The sequence below is a fragment of the Amia ocellicauda genome, chromosome 12 (genome assembly GCF_036373705.1).
Source record: "Amia ocellicauda isolate fAmiCal2 chromosome 12, fAmiCal2.hap1, whole genome shotgun sequence".
NCBI classification, from domain to species: Eukaryota; Metazoa; Chordata; class Actinopteri; order Amiiformes; family Amiidae; genus Amia; species Amia ocellicauda.
This window is the reverse complement of record NC_089861.1, coordinates 90,450-111,342: the sequence shown is the minus strand read 5'-3', so window position 1 is coordinate 111,342 and position 20,893 is coordinate 90,450. Positions and strand designations below refer to the sequence as shown.

Genomic DNA, 20,893 nt, shown 5'->3' with positions numbered 1-20,893 from the left:
TACACTGCGGGTTTAGAGAAATGGTTGAGTTGAAATCCACTGCGGTGAAGTGAGATTCAAACACCAATCCAGACCCAATTTCATCTGAAGCCCAGCTGTGACTTCATGCCTTTTCATGTCCCGAGTCACTGAAGGCCCAGCAGCCCTCACTGGGTCCACAGCCGGCTGAACAGAGGACACACAACCCCGTGATCTCACACTGCGAGAGGAGAGCGACGGGGGAGGGGAGGGGAAGGGAGGACAGGAGAGTCCTGGCAGAAACATTTATCTTCCCTCTTCCCCAGCCTCTCTGGTCATCGGGTTATAGTTCACAGAAAGGTTCAAATGGAAAACTAGCTGGTCCATCCAGCACAGGAGAGAGACAACACTCATGTTGTCGGTTTGCACAAAATGAAAGAAATGCATTAAAATGCAGGATCTTCAAACAGTGAGAGTCTGGTGTTCGTAGTAAAACTGACTGTTTAAAACACACAGTCGAGCAGATCAGGATTACCAGGGATTTAGCCTCATGACTGACAATCAAAGCATCAATTGAATTAAAATGCAATGAAACTACACTCTTATTTTATGGACAATTAGGCTAAAGACAAAAGTTCCTATGTCAGAGAGAACTCGGGTTTAAATCTCACACTCATTTAAAATAGGATTATGTTAATATGGACAGAGGGTACAAAATAAATAAAAAGACTTTAAAATTCATAGTAAAACAAGATCAATCAACAGAGGCCCGGTTTCAGTAACTCAAACTGAACAAGACAACACGCCGGCAGCGTGCACTGACTGCATGAAGGGGAGCATCTCTCAACACACAGTGCCATGGACAGACGCGCTCTGCCGCCGAACACGAGCACAACGAACTGTCACAGACACCAGTAAGAGGTTTACAGTGGAAAAGGATGCCAAATCCACTGCGCTGCTCTCAGCACAACAGCACGAACCCAACGGCAGAGAAGCAGCTCACAGAGAGGAAAGGAGAGAAAAAAGGCAGCGTCATGCATCTCCCCACCCTACCATAGCCAAGCCATCGTCAGAAGGGAGGCTCATGTCCGCGCAGGCAGTCATGAAGCGGCGCTCCGGATACAGCCAGGCTCTCAGAGGAGCAGCACCCAGCACAGCTAAAAATAACACGAGTGAGAAAGCACCAGAAAAAAAAGGGATGCTGGGTTAATGGCAAGCAGGAGACCCCCCCCCACACGTCAGGATTTTAAGCCAATCAATCTTTTTTAAGTGCTCTCTCTCGCTCTCTCTCGCTCTCTCTCGCTCGCTCTCGTTCTCGCTCTCTCTGCTTCTCTCTCTCTCTCTGCCTGTACTGGCACACTGCAGCAAACCCTGCAAGGAATCCTGGGATAGGGATGCAGCATTGAGATTTGCTGCTTCATCATAGATCAGCAAATCAGCTGATAGCAGCCGCCCGGGGTCAGCGGCTCAGAGAGCGTCGGATAACAGGATTACAGACACAGCGTCAGACGCAGGCTGCGGCCACAGAGACAGAGACAGGCACCCAGCACAGGGGAGAGACAGGCACCCAGCACAGGGGCAGAGACAGAGACAGAGACAGAGACAGGCACCCAGCACAGGGGCAGGGGCAGAGACAGAGACAGAGACAGAGACAGAGACAGAGACAGGCACCCAGCACAGGGGCAGAGACAGAGACAGGCACCCAGCACAGGGGCAGAGACAGAGACAGGCACCCAGCACAGAGACAGAGACAGGCACCCAGCACAGGGGCAGAGACAGAGACAGGCACCCAGCACAGGGGCAGGGGCAGGGGCAGAGACAGGCACCCAGCACAGGGGCAGAGACAGGTACCCAGCACAGGGGCAGAGACAGAGACAGGCACCCAGCACAGGGGCAGAGACAGAGACAGGCACCCAGCACAGGGGCAGGGGCAGAGACAGGCACCCAGCAAAGGGGCAGAGACAAGTACCCAGCACAGGGGCAGAGACAGAGACAGGCACCCAGCACAGGGGCAGAGACAGGCACCCAGCACAGGGGCAGGGGCAGGGGCAGAGACAGGCACCCAGCACAGGGGCAGAGACAAGTACCCAGCACAGGGGCAGAGACAGAGACAGGCACCCAGCACAGGGGCAGAGACAGAGACAGGCACCCAGCACAGGGGCAGAGACAGAGACAGGCACCCAGCACAGGGGCAGAGACAGAGACAGAGACAGAGACAGAGACAGGCACCTAGCACAGGGGCAGAGACAGGCACAGGCACCCAGCACAGGGGCAGAGACAGAGACAGGCACCCAGCACAGGGGCAGAGACAGAGACAGGCACCCAGCACAGGGGCAGGGGCAGAGACAGGCACCCAGCACAGGGGCAGAGACAGAGACAGAGACAGAGACAGAGACAGGCACCTAGCACAGGGGCAGAGACAGGCACAGGCACCCAGCACAGGGGCAGAGACAGAGACAGGCACCTAGCACAGGGGCAGAGACAGAGACAGAGACAGAGACAGAGACAGGCACCTAGCACAGGGGCAGAGACAGGCACAGGCACCCAGCACAGGGGCAGAGACAGAGACAGGCACCCAGCACAGGGGCAGAGACAGAGACAGGCACCCAGCACAGGGGCAGGGGCAGAGACAGGCACAGGCACCCAGCACAGGGGCAGGGGCAGAGACAGACACCCATCACAGGGGCAGAGACAGGCACTACATTTCAAATCAGAAAAAAAATATTAAAGGGTTTGAGTTAAATCAATTTCTTATACAGTAAAGCAACTAACGTGAGTCCACAAAGAACACTCTGTTCACTTTTCTGTGACTTTGCATGACTGTGTGAAAGCATGTGTCCTGAAACAGACAGCGTAGCACTCTCTTCTGCCAGGTCATCACAACATTGCTTTCTCTTGCATAACGGCCTGTCAGGACCAATCAGCCCATGTGTGGAGTCGCCACAGTGCGCGCTGCTGGTTGAGGGCACATGGTGTGACCCGATTACACATGACATGCAGTCAGCTGGTATACGAGCTGATCAAGATGAGTGACCGAGCACTTCTGTGACACACATACACAGGAATATATACACTATATTCATTTAATAGTGTTTACCATTTCTTAAAAGCAAAACAACAGTAGCAATCTGAATATATGCGATGGCACTGTGTGAAAGCATGGTTTTGCACAACCGTGTCTGCGGTCTGGTCCTCACTCTGCTGCAAATAGTGCAACATTGAGGGTCACAGACCGGAATATTTAGGACAAAAGCATAAAATAGAACTAGAAGGACCAATCAGGGCTCCATCACCTGCTCATAACTAGGACATTTGCTGGGAACTGGGAATAAGTCCGACCAGCAGTTATTTTTAACGGTGGAGTCAGATGCTTTGAAAATCCTCCCTTTGCTCTCAGCCAGGCTGCGTGGGTCTGTGAGATGGCATGACGTGGTGTGGTGTGGCACTCACTGCACCTGCTTCAACATGAACTTAGGAACTGTTGTTACAGGTCACTGGGAGGCTGGCCAGATGTGGTCCAGGTGTTACCTGCTCTGCGCCAGTCTTCCCCACAGGATCGCAGGCCAAGGTCAGATAACAAACATAAAGGCAAGGTGCTGTCAGATGTGCCAAGTGGGATTCGTATCAGGGCACAAACAGCAACACACTGCCTTGTGACTAGTTCAAAATACACTATGTGTACCCATGACACGGGCGTCAGTAAACCCAGGACATGGGCCATCTACTATACCCAATACCCGGGCCATCACTATACCCATTACATGGGCCATTACGGCTCCATGTCCGATTGCTCTTGAGTGAATGTGGAGTAAAGTTCATCCATAGTATTAATGGGAAATTGAAGACACTATAATTTTAAACACTATTGATTTAGGTAAAACGAGAAAAGCACCCACAGCCACCTCCAAAGCCATGAAGCAGTGCTGGCTGGGATGGAGGTCTCCTCAGCCTCGGCAACCTCGAGCAGCAGGGATTGTAAAATCACACGCCAGATGTTGTCTAACACTATAACATGAGCAGGTCTTTTAAAGAACTGAAGAGTGAGACTCTGTGTTAATTCGGGACAAACAGTCCAATTGTTCTGGGAACACCTCACTGTCTTTGGTTTAGCAGCATAAACAGTGAAAAGCGCCATGGAGTGAAACCAGGCTCCCTGTACAGATGGTGATATATACCCCTCCTTCCCCACTCTCCCACTACAGTACAGAAGTACTGCTTACATTACTGGTGAATATTTAAGGGGGACATTACTTAAAATGTCCATTTAAATTCACTTTCCCTTCTGGGAAACAGGCCTCCTGTATTTCATACGCTGCGGATTACGATCAGTCGTTCCTGCCGTTGCCCCAGAAGTTTGTTTATTGCCGGAGGACTGCCGAGTTAATCTTCCTGGAGCTTTAATGTGTAATGGTGGTAATAGATCATCCCTGTCTCACCCTCAGGGCTCTGTGCAGATCCACAGACCCACAGGCCAAACTAGTTTCAGTTGCAGAGTGAAATTTAAAATCTTATTTCATTAATTTGATTGTGGTTAATGGTGGAAAATATACACACTTTTCTGAATGCTTTAGATCAATTACTGAACATGTTCTTGTACACAAGATTAGCTCTGCTGCTTAACAGCATGTTTATTAAGTGTTAAACTGACACCCTGCTGTGTGAGGTAGAAGATAAAGAAAAACTGTATATGAGATTAAACAGCAGAAATAAGTTTCAGCACTAATGAGGAAAATATATCAGTTTATTCTCTGCACTGAGGTCTTTCTCTCTTGCGTTAATTGATGAAACATATAGGGAGGTTTCCACTCAAGGTCGACTTTCAAAGAAAACTAAAACAAAGACACTGCTAAAAAGAGGGGAATAGGGAACCAGCTCAGACTGGATCTGAATCTGAGGATGTTACAGCTACAGGTGTTTCTCAACATGATGAAATCACTAACGGTGTCAGCTGGACCAAGACTGTACGAACATCTTGACTGAACCAAGTATCTGAGTTCAGCCTGGCAATTTCTGAGCTGGCGGGACACTCCCTTTGGGCTCATCGAATAATGAGCGTCTCTTTGCTTTGACCTGTGTCTCCTGAACTGATTGACCAAAAACCCCATGCCAGTTGTGTGCAATGCTCTCCCCTCATCACCCACAGTAGCTCTAGAATGCAGATAATATGTGTGTGTGTGTGTGTGTGTGTGTTTGTGTTTTGTGTGGATGGGGGTCGACTCACTGTACAGTTGATAAAGTCAATAAGTCTCTACACTTACTAGATATTTCTATGTGTTTTTGTTTTTAATTACTACTAGAAGTAGAACTATTAATTATCATACTGAGAGAAAGCAAGGTACTCATGCGTGTACAGACGTGCGTGTCCACAGCGACGGACTGTGCACTGCGTCTCCTCTCAGGTGCTCAGAGTAAACAGAGTCACAGCGTGAGTCCACTGTGACTTCGGCACAGCTCTGACAACAGAGTGCGGTTTACAGGTTCTCACACACTAGACCTGCTGGATTGTTCAAATCAATTCTAAATATTTGAAAATATACCGAGGTGTAAATTAAAGAAAAGAGAATCAAATGTCGAAGCCCCGCTTGTCAGAATCTGAAATCGGATCAGTAAACTATAGCAGACAGACTGTTTCTCAGTACTACACAACTACACAATAGCTTTCTTTTCAGAGGATCTTTCTAAAAAGGATGGCATTCAGACAGGCAGAACCTTGAACCTTGAAGCCAATATCTGACATGTTTTGCCAGGACAACACAGCAACACAATCAACAAGGTTTCTTACCAAGTGCAGTACGTTTTAGAAGTGCCGAAAGCTCGGTTCCTGTCCAGAATCCACAGTTTCAGGACGTCAGAAGCCTGCGTTGGTTACATTTCCATCCTACCGCAGCTTCCAGAGAAATGAAGTCAGCTGTTTTTTTAGCACAGTCAGAGTGTGGAAAACTACAGAGGCTGTAGGATCTGTCCTGTCACAGCAGGGTCTGGACTGGCTGCTGCGGACAGCACCCGTTAAAAACAAACAAAACACAAAGACAGCTGGCCTGTGAGGCCGTGACACAGGGCAGCACCCTCGTTCAGCAGACAGAGGCCAATCACTGGCTCCAGCCGACTGCACACGTCACTGTGTCGGCCCCAGCGCTGTATTTGTGTGGCTGCACATTTCAAACATACCCTCTGCAGTCAACGAGCCGGGAGAGTGGAGGGGTTACAGTCAATTCCACTCACCACCCAGTTTCTGTGAAATCCTGCACACACTTCAGCCTGGCTGGCCTGCTGCCCAGACAGCTCCTGGCACCTCTCCGTGAACGCGTCTCCTCCCACGCTGCCGTCAGCTGCCACTCTGCGCAGCACCAACGCACCCTGGACAGAGCGCAGGGGTGTTACCTGCTCTCCAAGCCCCCCGGGTCACAGTGCAGGGGTCTCTAGGCCTCAATAACCAGCACCTGAACATCACATTGGACCTATCCATCAGATTATTTGTAGAAGGCTGGGCACAGTGCTGCTAGAACCTGAGGGCAGACCGAGGGGCAGACCGGGGGGCAGACCGGGGGCACTTGGGGGAAAGTACTGGTTGGTGAACTGGTAGGCTGCTTGCCAATATATTTCAATTGAAGAAAACAATTAAAAATCAATAAATGACAGGCTTCAATAATTTATTTCTCCAAAGCCAAGTGGGTTGTCAGGGCTGCTGTAGACAGTGGAGAGGGACACTCCTCCGATATCTGGAACCGATGTGGCCCCTGTAAGTTACACTGGTCTGCAGAGAGAACAACAATGATGAGAGAAAGCATCTGTATAATATATTCCTGACAGGACATTTAATAGGGTTTAGGATTTCCAAACATCATTGACTGCTTGACACAGAAAAGATCAGCATATTCAGGCTTGCTTTGAGTGCTTTGAAATGATCTCACAAAGCACAGCTTAGAGCCAGAAAAAACAACACCGCAAGGGACTGAAATTACATTTTGTCACAAACCGAGGCTAGCTCTGCACACTGATTGTAATTTAAAACACAATTCATGTTAATTTGAGGTGTTATTGACATCAATTAACACCGGTTACAATTATAGGCTAAAAATAACCTAGTTGTCAAGGATTGAGAGAGGACACCAGCAGGGCCCAGCGCACGTCCAGCTCACAGGTAGCATCGTTACCCATGTCACACTGACGGAAGAGTGACGGAGCAACAGGGCCAGCACGGCTTCACAAGGGGGGCGACTCGAGAGCAACAGATCCGTCTCCAATTGTGAAGATTTGAACGGACGGATCTTAGCTGGAGATCTTAGAAACGGGAGGTTCAGATTCCAGATTCATTCTCCAGGTTAGTGAAGCTCGGCTCTTTAATGTTGGAAAGCAATTCAGATGAACAGGGACCAGACTGATGGGTTCCCGTCTCTCTCAGGAGGGATGATTAGTGTCTCTGGTTTTGTTTCTCTCAGCAGAAGCACAGAGTGGGGTAGGGGGGTGAGTAAGCGATTTCCATTATAATGGAAAACTGTCAGCTGAAATACTGAAATAGTGCTGCAGAAGATGTCAGGGCCTTAAAATAGCAACTCAGGAGACTGTGAATAAAAAAGAAAAGCTTATCGCCACAAACTACAGGATGCCTGAAGGGCCAAACTTCCTTTACGTTGCACATTTCTCAACAAGCTCCTCAGCCTGTCATTAAGTGGAGTGGAGAGCAGAGCGGGTCTGAACCAGCTGCTGCAGGCCCAGATCTTGTAGCCCCTCACTTGGCCTGTCAGTGAGAGAGTCAATCCCCTGTTTCCTCGCTGTGTGGGATTCATTTCCTGCCCCAGCCTGTGGTTGCTCTGCTCATCTCCCAGACACAGTCCAGAGGGACCGACAGGCCAGCAGAGAGGAGTGGACTGGGGCAGCTGCCCTGCTGGTCTGCCCCTGCGCCCTGGTAATGGGATCAGTGGTGTCTCAGGGCAGCCGGGGGACAGGGAGCCCCCCACACTCAGCCTCCCCCCCCCACAGCCTTGGGGCCGGGAGCTGATTTCACACGTCCTGCTCCTCTGACAACCCAGCAGCGGGTCGTTTATTATGGGATTCAAAGTGTCACATTTGCATTTCACTATACAAGTATACAAGTATACAAGATAAGCAGAAATTTTCATGTCCAAATTAAGAATGACAACAAAAACACAGCTGCTCACATGTGCGCCTCTTAGACTTTAATCAACAAGTAAGCTGCGATCAGAGCTGCAGGTGTACAACCACCACGATTCAGAGAACTGAAAGTAAAAGGTACGGTCCTGGAGCCTGCGCTGAACATCCTACACAGAAAAGCACAAATATCCGAACTGTCAATCAATCAATGCATCTGATCTGTATAACAGGAAGATCTGGGGGAGCTCAGGATCCCATGATGGGACCCACCTCCGGGGACGGTTAGTTCCCCCTGCTGGAGCCCGAGTCCAAGATCTTTTAAAGATTTTATGGATGATTGTTTTTAAAAAAGATTTTAAAAATGAATCTTAATTGTTTTTAAAGATTTAGTTGCTTTTAAACCACATTGTTTAGGGTTTTTTGGTTTAAGTTTTGTTATATTCTTTTGTCAAATACATTGACCTTTTTGGGTTTAATTTAAAATGCATTGGACTTTTTTTGTTTGTTTTTTATTTTTACTTTTTTAATTGTTTTTTTATTTTGTTCAATGCATTTTCAGTTATTTTCAATGTATTTGACCTTTTTGTTGGTGAGCAGTTTGTGCTTTTATCACATTTGTTTTGTTGTTTTGGGCACGTTTATTTTAAAGTTAATTGTTTTGTTCTTGTTAAAATCACAGATTTTAAAATTTTTTAAGTGATTTTAAGGATTGATTTTAAAGATTTTAATCATAAGTATTAAAAAAATTTAATTGTTTTTATTTATGTAAAATACTAAACCAAATAAACAGTATCTGTATAAGAGGAACACTTTGACACCGAGGGACCGGTACTGATCAGTGTCCTGTGGCAGACAATGTCCCCGGCTCTCTGTGCACACCTCAGCAACAAGATGACAGATTTCACTGCCACACAGATTACATCCACACAGCAGTGCCTCTTCAAAGTAATAAATAAATAAATCCTGATACCATGGCTGTCTGATTGTGTGAAGCTGCTTTGGGAATTAGTATCTCATTGTCATTTTGAACCTGGATTATTCTGACAGCTGCCCTGGCTTCATTGCAGCCTCTCTCTCCACTGATGTGATGGATTATGAGAGTGACTTCTCTATTCTCCTATGAATCCATCACTGTGCATCTCCTTCTCTTTCACACAGACAGAGCTGCCTGCGCTGTCGGGGATCCCAGACCCCGATCCCTATTTCCCAGAGCCTCTGTAGCCATCCCTCCCCCCGGCCTGCAGCGACACCTGACTGCACCCCCTGCTCCATAAACCGTTTTAATGTTTAACCCAGCCTGTGATATTCAGGTTCTCACCAGCTGCCTGCCATCACCGCTGTTAAAGGTTCAAGACCAACGTCAACGCTGAGTCTATAAACGCACACGTATTTCCCAAACTGCCACCTGACCTCACAGTTTGTCACAAGGTTCCTCTCGCAGCACTTATCACCGACTCGGCACACGAACCTGGATAAGGGCATCTGCAAGAAATAAATAATAAAAACAACAACCACAGAGAGCCTCTAATTATTTGACACCAAAACTGAGAAGATCAACTGGGCTTTTGTTTAATACATTTAAGCCCTTAACTTAACCCATCTCTTAACAGGTTACCGATTAATGGTGCACAAATACAAATGAAAATTATACTGTAACAGACTCTGTCGTTAAAGGCACTATAATGCTGGAATCACCAGCTACTTGAATTCCAGGTTTATAGTACTTTAACGACAGAGTCTGTTAAAATAAAATACCTAAATGAGGGCAATGCAGACCCGACAATGGCCTCTAGTCTGAGATCAGTGTACAAAGTGCAGATAGTGTGCATAAATGAGAGCAACGCTACACAGAGCAGATACACTATATTTATGAGAGCAGTATTACACAGAGCAGCTACTGCAGGTCCAAAAGCTTCTCAAAGGCTCTTGAAAGGGTACTGTGAGACACTGGACACACAAAACTGCAGAAACAAAACAGTGCAATGCTGTGAAACCATGTACATTTAAGCTACACAAGCTCCGTGACAGACCCCCTTATTCAATCACTTTCTTACACAAAGTACTTGAAATGGTTTAATGGTTTCCAGCACATTTTGTGCATTTAATTATAGTTTGTAACAATAAAGCAAATATCTGTCATTCTGATACACACAGTTGTGAAGATCTAAAATAAATCTAAAATATACAGGGAACCAAAGCTATACTACCTGGGACTTCACAAACAACATATACTGATCAATCCAGAGGTCTACAGATGTGTCAAACAGCACTACCAACATCAACACATAATGACAATCATCACAATGATGATAATTATAACCTACAGAAGACTCTGCAGAGTGAAAGAAAACAAACATCTGCTCTGATGTCACTGCCACAGAAAGCATCTTGACCTTCTCACCCCTTTGGGTCTCTGCCAGGAACACACTGGAAAACAGTCACTTTATTCTTCAGCACATCTACCCTATTTCTGTTTCTACAGTAAAGTGCTGCTCCAGACAGACCCGCTGCCGAGACGAAGGGCAGCAGAGACAGACAGGAGCGCTGGGCAGGGACATGGGAAAGACGGGGCACAAAGGACACCTGCCATTAGCAGATTAAGCTTCGTAATTAAGGCTATTGGCTTCAGAGACACAAAAGAAATGGAAAGTCCTGCTCTGTACGAGCTGAGCCAGGGGAACAGGATCCCACGCGTGCGCTAGCGATGGGCAGCTCTTCTGAGAGCTTGCATTTCACTCTCACTTCTCCAGGGAAACGCAGTTGTTTTCCAACATGTATTCCAGCCCCCTTTATTTTCTGATTAAAGCCAAATTCAAGTTACTGACATGGCAAACAATGAGTTGTGCAATGTGTTTTCCCCTTTAAATAACGAGAATTGTTATTCTGCTCTCCCCACAGGAACTGGCCGAGTGACGACGCTTTCTTGGATCAAAACTGAAGCAGAAAGAAATACTCAGGACCAGAACTAAACAAATTAACATATTTAATATACAGCACATTACCCACAGACTTCACAAAACAGAAACCACTATACTAAGAACAAGACTGAAGACTGACGTTTTGGTTCATAAGATAATCAATCATTTCTACAGAGAAGAGAAACCCCGGGCAGTATCGTGTGATTATCAGTGACAACAGACGAGGCCTGATAAACACATGTATGCAAATATGAGCAAAGATGCAAAAAGACGACTTCTGCATCCGCTGGACCCCCAAGCCTCTAATTTATTATTTGCATAAAATATTCTGAGACGCACTGAACATGAATCTCCTGCTCTTCACCCACCCCATGTTACTGCCTCTTATATGTCCTGCTTATAAATGTGTGTGATTACATGAGAGCTCAGGATTTCAGAAGGATCAATAGTGCTCTAGTCAGGAGTACAAAGACACACACAGACCCTTTCAGGAGAGCTTTTAAGGGTTCACCATGGGCGATCTGAGATGACACTCAGATCTTTGTTCTGATTAATTAAGGATGCTCACCATTTTATAAGTGAAGAAAAGACAGGCTTTTATTGATCAGAGACACTCCATTTAGATGCTCTCTCGTCATGTGACACTGATGGAAATAACGCGGTATTCTTGAACAGATTAAGCAGTTCTGCAGAAAGAACAGACCCCCCCACCCCCGAGCTAGAACACATACATTTATAAGCAGGACATTAATTTGGGTCAGAGCTTCCTTTATATCTCGAGCATGTTTGCTCAGAGCATGCAATCCCGGCTGCTTATCAGCTCTGCTGGTGAAAGCGTGACCCATGGAAATGAGGCAGACAGGCAGCGATGCCAAGCCCTGCGATTCAACAGCTCTCTGCTCGAGAGCAACACCTGTGAGTCTTCACACTCAGCGAGGCGCACTTCCTCCTCACATGCTGTACCTCACACCTGCGATACGGCACACATGGTAACCGTGTAAGACCACAGCAATCAAACCCACTGGGCTGAACCAGCACACAGGGACATGGGAGGACCTGTCCACTCCAGATCCCGGGCTCTGAGGAGGGCAACGCGAGACAGATGGCTATCCTGCCATCCTGTTTCTGAAGCAGATAGATCTTACCTGAATCCCATGGCTCCTCCAGATTGAGACAGTGAGTAGAAACAGCAGCTCAGTCCAGTCAGGCAGACCGTCCCAGAAACAGCAGCTCAGTCCAGTCAGGCAGACCGTCCCATCGCCACGGCCGAGTGTCGCGTTACAGAAACACAACAGACAGTCGGCTGCACCAGCCGGGGGGGAGGGGCCCTGCTGTCAAGGGAGGCGAGCGTCCAATCACAGAGCTCCGTGGGTTTTGAGGGCTGCTCCACTCTCCCTGCTCTCGGTGCACAACACCCCCAGATAAGGAGGAGGGAGAGAGAGAGAGGGAGAGGGAGGGAGGGCAGAGTCTTGTTTAGCACTACCATGAAACATTAACTGTACGAGCTCCTCAGATAAGGACTGGATTCTCACAAAAAGCTTATGTCATTATACCCCAGATACGTGGTTCTATAGCACTTCATATTCATAGAAATTTGAATATCAGAAGAAAGCAGCACAGAAGCTTAAATGTGTATAAACACACTAATTCCCAGACAGATAATGTCAAATATCCTGATCCTGAAGGACCCCTCACGCTCCCACATGGTTATTTAGAATGAATACTGTAGCTCAGACATCTGTAATTGACCAGCGCATGAGGACATGGGGCGACTTTATGTCCAATGTTTTTACAAATGTAATCCACTATTAATTGAAATAATGCTATAGATCAGAAATACGGACGCCTAAGATAAATATTTATGAGAAGGGGAATTTGTACTGCAGAGTAATACTTGAAACTAAGGGGCTACTCACACCAGCAGTCTGATGCGGATTGAAGTGTGGTTCGGTTCGCTGGAGCTGTATGCGAAACCTCTGGTCGTGACGAATCGCACCAGCATGCGGATCAAACCTCATGGCCCGAGAGCTCTAGAGGAGGGAGGCCTCACGCTGCTGGAAGGGAACTCAGTACGCATGCGGGCGATGTTGCTGAAGCTGCAAGTGCACAACAAACTAACCTGAATTCACTTTCAAAGAAATTAAAGTTTGGTTACATTTTCCTGGTGTGAAACCTCAACTGGAAAAAAACTAGTTTGTTTGCAAGTGAACCACGATCAAATGATTTGCAAGTGAAGTAAAGTACTGAACAGATTCATGGCCGTTATGAAAAAGGGACCATTCTTAACGCACTGACTAGTCTCTGTGTGCCGTACCTTTCAATACAGCGCGGCTATCTGCTGATACAGACCGTGCAGCTTTAGCACAGATGCTAACCGTAGCAGCTTCAGTTGATTTAATGTCATATATTGTTCCTGTCTGTGTAACATTCAGATGAAGTTTCACTTTCATTTCTCCTGCCCAACTGTTTACATATTGATAAATATCTCAGGGACATCTCTGATTAGGAACCATATAAAAATAATTCAGAAAGAGCTCAACCAGAATAAACACCAGGTATGGTTACAGGATTATTCTTTTGTGCTGCAGAAAGAAACTGCACAAAAACTTGTTAGATGAACACATTTCCTCCAGCTCCCAGCCTCAGTGAAATGAAGCTGCCGCAGCTCAATCTCACGGCACAGCCGCGGCAGGACTGGTTGGCGGCCCCCGACAGGTGCTGAGTCACTGAGCTGTCAGAGTGATTGCAATTATCATCAAGGAAGCAGAGCAGAAAAACGGGAGCTCTGTGGGTCTTTCTGTACGACACTATCACTGAGGAAACCACAACCAATATCTAGGGAAGCAATTGTAGTTATTAATTGCATCATATTTACTGCATGTCCTTCCTTGAACACGCAAGTTCTTGATCACATTTATTTTGAATCAACAGATTGAAAAGCTGTTGGAGTTGGGCAGTCTGGGATGAAAGAAGAAGACGCTTGTGTGCAGGACTTTTGTAAAAGTAAAAACATGAAAAGGAATCCTCCCCTACCAGGAAAGAGAAAGACAAACAAACCACCAAAAACAACAGCAGCATTTACATGGTCATGGCCGAACACAGCGAGTGCTGAAGTCCACTCCTGTGTCTTCAGGGCCCTGTGAACGGGAACAAGATCACACTGCACTGGGGTCAGCAGCTTTGGATTGATTGATATCTAGTTGATATCTTAAAAATGTATTTCAACATCACAGCCCTCAGGGGCTTCAACCAAAACAAGCCACTGCAGAGCCACACTGCGGACCCCTGACACGGCCTGACCATCTCCCAAAACAAACAGGAGTGACAAGGGGGGGAACTCTCCATTCCACTCATTTCACTGTACTGACAGCTTCTTACAAATCTACGACTTTACACTAGTAACAGATAAGACACTGCGGGACACACCTCCTGTCCGTCCCTTGTTTAAAATATCCGTCCACAGTATCGCAGTCACACTGTCTGATATACGCAGCCTCGGGGCTCTGGTCGGTGTGAGAGGGGGTCAGGGGTTGGAGGGAGCAGTACGGTCCCTCCCCGCACCCCAGACAGAGTTCAGTACAGAGCGCTTGGCACCACGAGCCCCATCCTCCCGTGACCATGTGCCGGGCCAGACACACAGCGCAGCCGGTCCAGGCCACCGCACACAAGGACCCTCTGACTCCGACAGAGCCGGGACACTCACTGGTAAGTCTCCGTCAGGACAAGTGCATGCTTTGTCCGTTTGAAAGAACAGATCCTCAGTGTCCTCTGGCTGCCTGACACTGAGAAACTCTGCTCTGGATGTTTCTGTGTATTATTTATTTCTTTATCCAGGGCTGCGAGACCTTCTCTAGTGATCTGTGCTTCGTTAGCACTGCACTAGTCTAGGCAGAGATCTAACCAAAATACATCAACATGCGTGTAGGTAAACAACACAGACAACAGAGGCATAATCCCAAGAAAGCGCATACTTCAGAGACTGGAATGAGCACGTGTTCTGTTGCGTGTTGTGATTCGTCCACTATTCCAAATGCACTACAATTAAAAAATAATGAAAAGCAATAAAAGCAATCAAACCAGTTGCTGACAACAATCGCTCTATTAACTGGATTACTGATTCAACACAGAGGGGAGACCTCATGCTCAGTTTAAGGTGCTAATTAGCATTCCCCATGACAATACCACACCGCACAGCTGCTGACACAGTGGACAGACGCACAGAGAACCAAGAGCCCGAACACAGAGAGAGAGCCCTGCTTAGATCAGCCTCATTAACGAGTTCAACTAGAACAGAGCCAGACAGTTCAGAGACCATGCAGCAAGAAGATGGCAAAGCTTCAGTCAAATTCCTCCCTAAAGCACATACATGAAAGAGCTATGACTCTCAAAGCACAGGCTGTTTACAACACATTCAATCAACACACACACAAGTGTATTCTTTTTAATATCAATCACTTCTAGCACCACTTCTAGCACCACAGTGATTAAGGCTCTGACAGAGGTTTCCTTGGGCTGGCGTCTCTGTGAAGACAAGGGTGTGCACTCGGGCTCCTGCTATTAGACAACAGGCTGAATATAAAGCTGATCAGTGAGACCGTGCTTACATGTGAGGTACAGTCATTTAAAAAGGCAAAGTCCAAGATAATATTTTAGAAAACCTAGTGAGAAAAGGCCATTACAGATGAAAGCCACACCCTTTGTGAGTATCCCCAGGAGAGTGGTTTTATGCTCAAAGGGATTCCCTGAGATCGTTGGGTGGAAGCTGCTCACGGTCACTCGAGTTTCACATTTCAGTAGACCCTTTAACCATGTATTCCCAGTTACAGCCGCCTGGAAACATCCGTGAGAGTTGTGCAGGGCTGTCATGTTGGATTTCCCACAGTCTGCATATTATAAATGTCTGATCGAAGCACAAATGGAACGGGCCTTGATAATAAACAATAACAGATTCAAATCGGGCTCTTTCCACAGTCAGTGTAAAATGTGTTCTGAGTGCATAGCAAACAAAACACGAAACCCATTAGAGACAGCGCTGGCTAGTTCTTAAGCATCACATATCGCAGCAGAAACTAGTGCACAGCAGTTTTCCATCTTCCCCTCTGCTTTGAGCCCTCCACCCCCAGCTCCCAGCCTGGCCAGGCTTTGCCTCAGCGTCCCCCCCCCACCAGCAAAGCCAGGGCCGAGTCTCACTGGGGTGACTGTCCTGCAGCTACAGTTCTGCCGGTTGCAGTACAATCAGGCTGCCAGCTCCGTCTGACAGTACGGCACGGCAGCTGCACAGAGCCAGCATTGACCTCAGTTGCACCGAGCCAGTCGCTAGTGTCCAGTATTGACCGCAGCTGCACAGAGCCGCCCTTGATCCCGACGTGGCTCAGCCAGGGTCCCAGCACTTCATACAGGGGAGAGATCAGTGCAGCGGAGGTCAATACTGGACACCAGTGACTTTACAATTGAGGATCTGGCTGCTGATCACGCTCAGTAAACACGGCTGCTGCACCTCAACAATACAACCCTCGGCAGCGCAGTCTGCTCACAGAGAGAAACATGCTCCCTGCGTTTCACATCATCGCTACCCCTCCCCCGCCTGGTTCCCTGGAGAACACGGCTTCCCCAGAGACCATTATCCTCAGTCTCAGTCTAAACCCCGAGCAGTCACACTGTGCTGGATGTCATGGAAACATACCAGGGCGCTGTTCGAGCAGCCGTAGCTCGTGGGGGAAAGGCCGTAGCCCCCAGTCTGATCTGTTTTCCACATTGCAATGAGGCAGCAGGTCTCTCTTCCAATGTAACATCTCCTGTACGTCTCGACACAAATAAAGTTACCTGAATCTCCCACTCAGATCACTCTGAACAAAACAAACGTTTTCACTTTAAGATACATATGCATATATATTATATAAATACACACACACACACACACTGTGCGTAGGATTTTTCCTCCTCCCTGTAAGGTCACTGTAGTGATATCCCATCAGGTTACTGAAATAATAGATAGACAGCATAAAAGTACAGGGCTTCAAAAAACACACAGTCATTTAGTAACTGAGTGAACCCAGTAATCTCTCCTGCTGGCAGTTTTATCTCAGGCCGTAATTTATGAGATCTTAATATCCTCTGCTGGTACGACCAGGAAGAGCATCACTCTCACTGAAACAGTGCTTTTAAATCTTTCCTGTAAACCTCTCTGAAGCAGGAAGGCTGTTTGTAAAAATATAACACCGGCAATTTAAGTTAATGCTCTACGACAGCCCAGGGTTATTATTCTTCAGCGAGAGGAAGTCATGCATGACATCAAGCACAACAGGCTGGGAAGCAGAGAACCATCAGCAGAGCTTTCAGCAGGACATGTGAGTGGAGTCAAAGACATGCTTAGTGGATATTTCACAGTCATACATATACATCTTGATGTTCTTGATTTTATGCCTTAGTAAGCTCTGCCCAAAGGACTCTGTCAATGATCTATTACAAATAAAGATATGGGTTTTGATTTTAGTGATGGGCTGTCTGGGCTCTGCTCTTACAGGGAGGATGGGCCGATCCTCTCGCTACAGCCCTGCAGGATTTATAGATCTCCCTAATCCGGCAGTCGCTGCACACCTTAAACACATGCTAATTGAGTCAGTATATAGTATAGTTTCCAGTGGCAGCTGTAGAAATCTGTACTGAGTAACTGGGATGGCTCTCTAATCCCATTAATTATCTTTAGCATGTTAACTGTCAAGTCAGCATCTCCTGTCATGCAATACTATAACTATTGATGCCAAAGACCACAGCGGAAGCAGGAACATCGCACTAACTCATTCATTCAGCTCGGGGAACTGTGCCAACCAGTCCAGATCAATAATGTCACCATTATTACATTGCTAATCAATAAGTGCACTGTTCATCTCTTGCCTTATTTTTAGCACAAAACAATTGCTCACTGTTTTGTGACTTTAAAATTTGTATTAAGTTACAGACAATGCAGAGCCTGTGTCTTCACACATTTTGCCCTTAAAAAAAGAACTGTTTCATTTAAGTTCCATTCACAGCAACACAAATGTTTTCTTGTGCATCTGCCCCACAATGATCACAGAAGCATGGCTACACGATTACATCACAGACACTAAAGCACCATTGCATGCAGTTTCACAAAACAAGACAAGTAAAATGGATTCTTCTTAAAGGAGGTTTATTGATGTTCCCCTTCAGTATGACTGCCTCTCATGTACCCCTCCAATTGATGCCCCTGAACAGGAGCACTACTTCTGCTCTTAAAATAAAAGCAACATAAAGAAATTAATTTGCTGAGCAACAGCAGAGAAGAACATCAGCGCTGGAGGTGAAGTTAGTAACGTGCTTCACTCATCATTACTGGAGACATGCAGACAGATCAGAGACGCATGCCTGTCACACCAGTCCTATCTCCACACTCCTCCATTAAAGCACCGACACGGGCTAGGACGATATAAGGACGAGTCACACCTACCTTTCTCCCTGCGAATCCTGTCTCTCTGTAACAGCGCAGTAATGGCGGTACTTAAAAGCCAAGGTCACAGTAATAGAAGCTGCTGCACTTACAACATGAATCACACGGGTGATGGGGGGAGGGGCGGACAGTCACAGGAGAGCCTTAACCGTCTTCATCCGTGTGCTTATGTGTACAACATACAAGACAACACTCCCCACATCCCAGCCGGAAGCATCTGTTAACATCCTTCCATTTTCCAGAGGACAATTTGGGAGGGTTCTCATCCAGTCAGGAGCTGCAAGACCAGACCTCTCCAGGAAGAGGGTCGTCCCCCACTGGACTACAAAGAGCTGCAGGACCAGCGCCTCCAGGATGACACTCTGGGTGCTCCTGTGACAGCTGGTCCTTATAACGCTATACCTCCAGGCCGCCCCCACTGGTCTGCTTGAGAAATGGAGCAACATGGCTGAGTTACTGCAGAATATTCGCCTGCACATCCCTTTGCTGACAGCAGTCACTCTTAAACAGCAGTGACAGCGTGCAGCTCAGGACAGAACAGTCCACAGCCCATCACAGCCCCCTGTTTGCCAGTGCGGCTGGCCGCGACGCCAGGTCTCTGATCAGGAGTCGGCTGGCCTGGTGTCAGCAGAGCAGTAGTGAGTCATCAGCAGAGAAGATGAGTCACACAGCTGGCGCAGCTGGAGGTCTGCTCAGCACCTCTGTATCGGTATAAAGGGTCTGGGCCTTATTAAAGGCGTGGGCACTTCATCTGTATGAGAAGGACAATTTAGCAAAGAACCTCCCCTTAGCACAGCGGTGATTATTTCTGTATTGAACATTATAACATATGTGCGTGTGTATAAAGATATGACTTATTGTCTACAACACTATTAATTAAACATAGATTTCTAAAAATTAACCTGCTAAATTCAAACCAGAATTAACTTGCGTTAGAAAAAGATAAAATACATAAATGACTGAATACTGTGGCGAGGTGATGGAGCAATTCTTATGAACATGGCTGCAAGAGTGTTAAACAACCCAGACGTCTACAGAAAGAATATAGACACATTAACTCGTAGTTTAATGTAATTTTACTCCAACCGCAACAACTGAAATAGCAGTTTATTAACAAAACATAAATCATGTAAAGTCTTGTTCATACGAATGACGATATGGTTTAAATGGTATATTAATCCCATGGAGATTGAAATGATCGAGCTCAGTTCTCCCACCTAGAGCATCGCAGCTACTATTCAGTGAGAGCGACTATTACAACACAATTAACGAGCCTATTTCGAAATTAAAATCAAATCATTATCATAATCGTAATCTTATTCATACGCTTATCGTGGTAAATCCGTAAATTGATCAGTGATTTGTGAATCGTAAACCTTACAATTTTCCAATGCGATTTCAAATATGTAAAATGACAACCCACTGATCTTTAACCAAAACCAGCAACCTCTACAAGTATGAAGCAAAATGTGCTTGTAGTATGAACTGATAAATACACTGAATAAGTGCAGACTGTGTGCATAAATCTCTACACTTCCTGTAACCTAACATTATCATAACAATCTTCCAACAACAATATAATACGATTATAGTATAACATTGTTTCGACAGCACTAAGATCTACGCTATTCACTTGATTTTTTAATGGAAATAATGATCGGTGTCCTTTTTAATATCGATTACATTACAATCGTGCAATTCGTATTAATCAACATTAGCCGACACTGCGGTGAATAAAATTCAACTGCACTGGCAAAGCCTCAGTACTAAAACATACAGACATCTTTAAAAACGCAAGAACAGATTTGAGTTCGAGTGCAGAACAGCAGCCGGCGCTGCCGCCGCGTCCCGCACAGAGAGCCGCTCACCGGCGGATCAGCAGCGCCGGGCAGGCCGACCCACACGCACACATGCAGGTGCGTGAAATACCCCGACAGATACCGGTTTGATAGTCACTCGGAATTCAACGCGAATCTCAGTATACTCACGTTGTGAAACCGCATTTACCAAATGCATTCAATCTTCAGAAGCAAGTGCTAATGGCAAGTGAAAAAGCAGAGAAATCCGGCGAGCCTCCCCGCATACATGCGCTGAGCTGGAGTGGAGACTCTCTGCCCACCTAATCCAGTGCGCAGGGGCTGCAGCTGGCAGCTTTAATTGCCCATCAGGGATCTGAGGACAGGAGGGAAGAGACTGACTGGACAAGCATGGTGCGCCACCTTTTTAAAATGGGATCAATACTAGAGTTACTGGAAGCAGTTCTTAGCTTGCCAGTATGTGTGTTTACATACACAGCTATACTTATTTAAGACCCTTAATACACTTAGCATAGAGTAGGAAGGCAGAGCGAATACGTTGGGTATTTTATTGAAGTAAAAGACTATAAATGAGTCTTCTTTCCCTTTGTGCAAGGCTGTTCACCTAATCACTCTCACAG

The 20,893-nt window shown here is 46.6% G+C and overlaps 1 protein-coding gene across 5 annotated transcripts in view; it reads right to left on the bottom strand.

The window, feature by feature from the left end:
- LOC136764158 (tripartite motif-containing protein 2) overlaps positions 1-20,575 on the bottom strand; it is a 33,653-nt gene extending 13,078 nt beyond the window's left edge. For 2 of the 5 annotated variants that reach the window (XM_066717968.1, XM_066717972.1), the window contains exon 1: positions 12,134-12,290. The gene's annotated coding sequence lies outside the window, so the exon portion shown is untranslated. Of the gene's footprint in view, positions 1-1,011; positions 1,557-5,740; positions 6,713-12,133; positions 12,291-20,444 lie in introns of those variants that run through there. The other 3 variants (XM_066717969.1, XM_066717971.1, XM_066717970.1) reach the window with 3 other exon arrangements.
- Positions 20,576-20,893: the final 318 nt, after the last annotated feature.